This window comes from Sapajus apella, unplaced genomic scaffold (assembly GCF_009761245.1).
Source record: "Sapajus apella isolate SASKATOON/1434 unplaced genomic scaffold, GSC_monkey_1.0 scaffold135, whole genome shotgun sequence".
In the NCBI taxonomy this organism is placed as follows: Eukaryota; Metazoa; Chordata; class Mammalia; order Primates; family Cebidae; genus Sapajus; species Sapajus apella.
In genome coordinates, this window is record NW_022437075.1 from 1,810,226 (window position 1) to 1,817,313 (window position 7,088).

The 7,088-nt window shown below is 49.0% G+C and overlaps 1 long non-coding RNA gene across 1 annotated transcript; it reads left to right on the forward strand.

Annotated features, from left to right (window-relative positions):
- Positions 1-615: 615 nt before the first annotated feature.
- LOC116540036 lies at positions 616-5,508 on the forward strand. Its single transcript, XR_004264272.1, has 3 exons — positions 616-934; positions 3,895-3,902; positions 5,082-5,508. It is a non-coding gene; the product is annotated as an uncharacterized LOC116540036 (long non-coding RNA).
- Positions 5,509-7,088: the final 1,580 nt, after the last annotated feature.

The following is a 7,088-nucleotide window of genomic DNA, read 5'->3' on the forward strand; positions in this document are numbered from 1 at the left end:
CTGCATCCCTAATGGCCGTGTTGGCCAGGATGGTCTCCATCTCTTGACCTCGTGATCTGCCCGCGCTCCTTCCCCCCTGCTGCGTCTCCTCCATCTCTCCGTCTCAGCTCCTGGCCTCTCCTGGCATGGGGCGGGGCAGTGGTTGTGGGCTCCTCCTCCAGCTGCTGCGGAGGAGCAGCAGTGCAGTTCACGCTCTGGATTGGCAGTGGCAGGTGCCGCGCTCGGCGACCCCTGTAGGCTGGTGTGGGCGCCGCCTGGGGGTCGCGGTGGCACCGCCTGCAGGTCCCCGCGGTGCTCGTCGCTGCCCAGCGCCCCGCCTGGGGGTCGCGGTGGCGCCGCCTGGAGGTCGCCGCGGTGCTCGCCGCGGTGCTCGTCGCTGCCCAGCGCCCCGCCTGGGGGTCGCGGTGGCGCCGCCTGGAGGTCGCCGCGGTGCTCGTTGCTGCCCAGCGCCCTGCCTGGGGCTTCCTCGGTGAGTCGCTGCTGCCCCCTCCCGGGGCGGCGGGCCCGGGTCCCGCGAGCCGCATGTTCTCGCGAGGCGCCTCCGCTCCTCAGGGAACTCAGCGGTGCAGGCCGGGAGGGGCTGCCGCACGGGTCGCCACGTTCCCCGCGGGGCCGGAGGGGCTCTGGCCTTGGGCCGCTCACCCCGCTCCAGCCACCGCCTCCCCCTTCCCACAGCAGAAGCAGGCGATGGAGGGACCTCCAGGCAGGAGGCGCCGCGGCTCCCCCATCAGCGGGCAGGGCGGAGGAGAAAGACGCCAGGAAGCGGAAGGTTCCCGCCGGCCAAGGGTCGCCCAGGGCTGCGCCCCCTGAGTCCTGCCCGCGAGCAGCTGCTGGGACCCTCCCTGCCATGTTGCTCCCCGAAAAGCTCTAAGGCTCGCAGAACTGCAGAGAGAGACCCTTCTTCCTCACTGTGAGTCTGCAAACTCGGGGCCAGGTATTTTCTGCATATTCTTAAATAGGATGCTTCAGTCAAAGGTTGATGTTGAGCCCCTCTTTCTGATTATTGCCTGCTGTTACAGAGAACGTATGAACATGAAAATAAGAATATTTATAAATAGTTTTTGCCAGAGGCGGTGGCTCACACCTGTAATCCCAGCACTTTGGGAAGCCGAAACGAATAGATCACGAGGTCAGGGGTTCGAGACCAGCCTGGCCAACATAGTGAAACGCGTCTCTACTAAAAAACACAAAAATTGTCCGGGCGCGATGGCTCACACCTATAATCCCAGCACTTTGGGAGGCTGAGGCGGATGGATCTCGAGGTCAAAAGATCGAGACCATCCTGGTCAACAAGGTGAAACCCCATCTCTACTAAAAAAAAAAATACAAAAATTAGCTGGGCATGGTGGTGCGTGCCTGTAATCCCAGCTACTCGGCAGGCTGGGGCGGGAGAATTGCTTGAACCCAGGAGGCGGAGGTTGCAGTGAGCCGAGATAGTGCCATTGCACTCCAATCTGGGTAACAACAGCGAAACTCCGTCTCAAAATACACACACACACACACACACACACACACACACACACACAATTAGGTGGGCGTGGTGGCAGGTGCCTGTAGTCCCAGTTGCTCCGGAGGCTGAGGTGGAAGAATCGCTTGAACACAGGAGGCAGAGGTTGCAGTGAGCTGAGATCACACCACTGCTGCGCTCCAGCTTGGCGACACAGCAAGATTTCGTCTCAAAAAAGAAAAAAAAGGATATTTATGAATAGTTTCCAAATTTTGGAGGAATCAAGAAGGGAGAGGAAAAACAAATGCATCCACCCACCTTTGTTCACAAAATCGTGGTTTACCAAATCAGTGTAAATTATAGATGACTTCTAAGAAATACGTTTCTTAAATCTAGAAAACAAAGCAAATAAAGGGCCGGGCGCAGGGCTCACACCTGTAATCCCAGTACTTTGGGAGTCCCAGGCAGGGGGAGGGAGGAGGAAGGGGGAGGGGAAGAAGGGGCTGAGATCACCTGAAATCAGAAGTTTGCAACCAGCTTGACCTAATATGATGAAACCCCGTCTCTACTAAAAATACAAAAATTAGCTGGACATAGCGGCACGTGCCTACAGTCCCACCTACTCGGGAAGCTGAGGCAGAAGAATCGCTTGAACTCAGGAGGCGGAGATTGTGGGGAGCCGAGATTATACCACTGCACTCCAGCCTGGGCGACAGAGTGAGACTGTCTCAAAAAAAAAAAAAAGGAATAAAAATGTTTTAAATACCTGCTACAAAAACATTATCTTAATAGATTTTTTTTCTTGATCTTGCTTATCAGTTTTTTGAACCCTAAGGTTTCCTTATTAGAGTTCTAGAAATTGGTTTTTAGTCCATTGATTTTTATTTTCGTTTTTGAGACTGCGTCTCACTCTGTCGCCCAGGCTGGAGAGCAGTGGCACAATTTTGGCTCACTGCAATCTCCACCTCCCAGATTCAAGCTATTGTCATGCCTCAGCCTCCTGAGTAGCTGGGATTACAGACATGAACCACCACACCTGGCTAATTTTTGTATTTTTAGTAGACATGGGTTTTCACCGTGACAGCCAGGCTGATCTTAAACTCTTGACCACAAGTGATTCACCTGCCTTGTCCTCCCAAAGTGCTGGGATTACAGATGTGAGACCCTACACCCAGCCCATTGATTTTTAAAAATATATTTATTTGTAATGTGTTGAAGGGGTATAAGTGCGAGTTTCTTACATGCCTGTCATAGTGATGAAGCCTGGGTAGTTCATTGATGTGAGTTATCAGAAACCTGTGTTCAAGAGGGCTCCTCAGCATTTTTTCCATAAAAGGCAAATCTGGGTGCAGGGCTCGGTGGCTCATGGCTGTAATCCCAGCACTTTGGGAGGCTGAGGCTGGTGGATCATGAGGTCAAGAGCTCAAGACCAGCCTGGCCAACATGGTGAAACCCTGTCTATACTGCCACCAATTAGCTGGGCATGGTGGCAGGAACCTGTAGTCCCAGCTACTGTGGAGGCTGAGACAGGAGAATCACTTGAACCCAGGAGGCAGAGGTTCCAGTAGAGTAGGTGTCCAGCCTAGGTGACAGAGTGAGACTCTGTCTCAAAAAAAAAGAAAAAGAAAATTTGGACTATTGCTGATTACAAATATTTTTAGAGTAGAATTCAAAATGGTGACTGTGGATGATGGAAACAGTAGTTATGATGAGAATTGATGAAAGTTCCCAATTCACAAGAAAATTTAATTTCTTATTTTATGTGCAGCATTTTAAGACAGTAACCAGAATCATGACTGACATCATCACATCAGGACCACCAGACCGTTTTTTGTTTGTTTTTGAGATGGAGTCTCACTCTATTGCCCAGGCTGGAGTTCAGAAAGGGGGTGGGGAAGATTTTAAAATATATATATATATGTATTTTGAGACAGAGTTTTGCTCTTGTTTCCCAGGTTGGAGTGCAATGGTGTAATATTGGCTCACCACAACCTCCACTTTCCAGGTTTAAGTGATTCTCCTGCCTCAGCCTCCCAAGTAGCTGGGATTACAGGGATGCTCCACCACACCTGGCCAATTTTGTATTTTTAGTAGACATGGGGTTTCTCCTTGTTGGCCAGGCTGGTCTCAAACTCCCAACCTCAGGTGATCCGCACACCTCACTCTCCCAAAGTGCTGGGATTACAGGCATGAGTCACCATCCCTGGCCTAAGTAACAACATGTTTTAAAAAGCCACATTGTCCTACATAACCCATTTCTCTTGCATATTTAGGAAATTGAGGGTTTTTTCCTAAAACATGCTGACATATGGGAAATAGGATGCAAAATGTTCATGAATGTTTTAGACACAGTTTGAGGTTTCCGAGAGATTTTGTGCTGGGGAGGCTGCTTGCTACAAGCTCCCAAAGCTATGAGAAGACATGGTATTCATCCTCCCTCAGCAGAGGTGGTGAGGTGATAAGCCCTGGGGCATGCCTGAGCCTTGGGCTTTTAGCATAGAGTGTTCAGGTCTTTATTGTTTGGGCCCATGGCACAGAGAGGTCCTGGGTCTCTGGCTTCCTGTGACCTTTGCCTTCCTTGCCAACAGAAAATGTGACCCTGCAAAGCAAGAAACTTGAGGGCATGGGGGCATAGGCGGTCACTGCTCTGTGGATCACCCAGCTGTGTCAGGCAACCTCAACCCAGTCTGCAGGAATTCCAGGAGGAAAATACAAAAGTCTTTTCATGAGCACTAAGAAGGCAGATGCAGTAGGAACCTCCAGGCAGTAACTACCAGTCTGGGACTTGCGGTGGAGAGAGAGCATATTGGCGATCATGTGTACTTACACTCTAGGGTCACCAGGCGGCACTGTGGCCTCATCTGTGGCTCTGAAAAGGAAGATTTGGAAGGAGATCATCACAGCTAATGTTTAAAAAGTCCCTACTATGTGCCAAATCATTCAGCCCTGGCAACAACTTAAGGAGCTAGGGATTCTTATTATCTATATTTTATAGCCAAGGTAATGGAGACATAAAGAGGTGAATTATCTTGCCCAGATCACTCAGCTAATAAGTAGTGGAGGCTGAATAGGACCTAAACAGTGTGGCTGTGGAGCCCACATGCATTGATTCCACACATGTTTATTGAGCACCTGCCATGTACAAGGCCCTGTGTGATTAAATACAGTTAGGATTAATAATGTAACAATGACAAATCACCGACACTTTTTAGAGGTAAGATTTTCTTTTTTTTGTAAGTTTCAGTCACAGAACTGTGTATGCAATAATAGTGAAATTGATCCCACTAGTTATGACAGAAATGATGATACATTTAAATGAGTTGGATGTTTTAGAGATATTGTCTCCTGAATCCTTGACAGAAACTGAATGAGGAATGAAATTTATTGTTCCCATTTCACACAGAAGGAAACTGAGGTAAAGAGGGGTAAAGTAATTTTGCATGGCATGAAGTAGAAATTCAAAGTACAGGAATTTGAACTTGGTTCTGACCTTTTCTGAGGCCCCCATGCTCTTGACCACTGTAGACTCAAGCATCACCTTGTTTTTCCACTCATTCAACAAACATTTTTTTTAAATTGTCTAATAGGTTGGCACTCATCATGAACTTCTGTTCCTGTTCTGCACATGGCGAAGCCCTCTATTGTCCTGACCCCACAGTACCTGTCCCATGACCAGGGCCAGCTCACCAAGGAGCTGCAGTAACAGCACGTGAAGTCAGTGCCATCCCCCATGTGAGCACCTGAGGAAGGTGAGTGAGTGCAGACAGATAGGGCCTGGTGCCCTTGAACAGTTCCTGGTCCTGGCTGCCCCACGTCTCACAGGGGGCCATGCTGGGGGAAGCGTAGGCTGTCACAGTTCTGGCTTTCCCTCCTTTTTCCTTCCATACAAGTGTCTTAGGGATGGGGCAGACTAGTTGACTTATTTGGATAAAAACTGCTATCTTGTGTCAGAAACTCAAAAGGAATCACTGCTGGCATGTTAACCTAAAGAAAAACAACCAGACAAGTGCCCAATGATACTTAAAAAGGTTATTTATTTATTTATTTGAGACAAAGTCTTGCTCTCTTGTCCAGGCTGGATGGAGTGCCATGGTGCGATCTTGGCTCACTGCAGCCTCCGCCTCCTGAGTCCAAGCGATTCTCCTGTCTCAGCCTCCGGAGTAGCTGGAACTATAAGCATGTGCCACCACACCTGGCTGATTTTTGTGTTTTTAGTAGAGAGGGGGTTTCGCCATGTTAGCCAAGCCGGTATTGAACCCCTGACCTCAGGCAATCCTCTTGTCTCATCCTCCCAAAAGTCTGGGATTACAGGGGTGAGCCACCGCGCTTGGCCTAAAGGTTACTTATTATCCTGCAAAGTTTAGGCTGGGTGTGGTGGCTCATGTCTGTAATCCCAGCACGTTGGGAGGCAGAGGTGGGTGAATCACCTGAGGTTAGGAGTTCAAGACCAGCCTGACCAGTATGGTGAAACCTCATCTCTATTAAAAATACAAAAATGAGCCAGGGTTTGTGAAAAGAGGGTGGGCGTCTGTGTCCAGTCAGTGTGATGGGAGCTGAGAAGCCCATCAGATGGAGAAGAAAAGGCTGCACCTGCTGGGAGGTTTGCAATATGGAAGTCACTAGGAGTGACATGACCAGGACGTGAATGAGGACTGTATTGTCCTTTGTTTTATAAAATGTGTATGGTGCAGATCATTGATTGACCCAAAGGAGAAAGGATCTTAAAGTCCTTATGTTATCCAAACATAAAGAAATGACAGGCCAGGTGTGGTGGCTCACGCCTGTAACTGGGAGGCTGAGGCCGGCAGATCAGTTGAGGTCAGGAGTTCCAGACCAGCCTGACCAATATGGTGAAACACTGTGTCTACTAAAAATATAAAAATTAGCCAGGTATGGTGGCAGGCGCCTGTAATAACAGCTACTAAGGAGGCTAAGGCAGGAGAATGGCTTGAACCCAAGTGGCAGAGGTTGCAGTGAGCCGAGATTGTGCCACAGCACTCTAGCCTGGGCGACTGAGAGGGATACTGTCTCAAAAAAAAAAAATTTGTGTGTGTGTGATTTTTTTTTTTTTTTGAGTCAAAGTCTCCCTCTTGTCTCCCAGGCTGGAGTGCAATGGCATGATCTTGGCTCACTGCAACCTCCGTCTCCCTGGTTCAGGCGATTCTTCTGCCTCAGCCTCCCGAGTAGCTGGGATTCCAGGCACCTGCCACCACACCTGACTAATTTTTGTATTTTTGGTAGAGATGAGGTTTCACCATGTTGTTGGCCAGGCTGGTCTGGAACTCCTGACCTCAAGTGATCCGCTAGCCTCAGCCTCCCAAAGTGCTGGGATTACAGGCATGAGCCACTGCCCCTGGCCTTTCTGTGATATTTTTTAGATCATCAGCTATTGTTAGTGTTAATGTATTTTATGTGTGGCCTAAGACAAGCTTCCTTCTTTTAATATTACCCAGGGAAGCCAAAAAATTGGATATACCTGCTTTACGTCAAAAAAAAAAAAAAAAAAAAAAAAGACACTCTACATTTGGAATGCCTAAAAACACTACCAGCCATGCAAAAAACATGAGACTGGTAACTTCCAATCTTTTTTGAAGCAGTGGAATCCCCTGGTGATATCTAAGGGGTGTAGTTACCTCTTGGA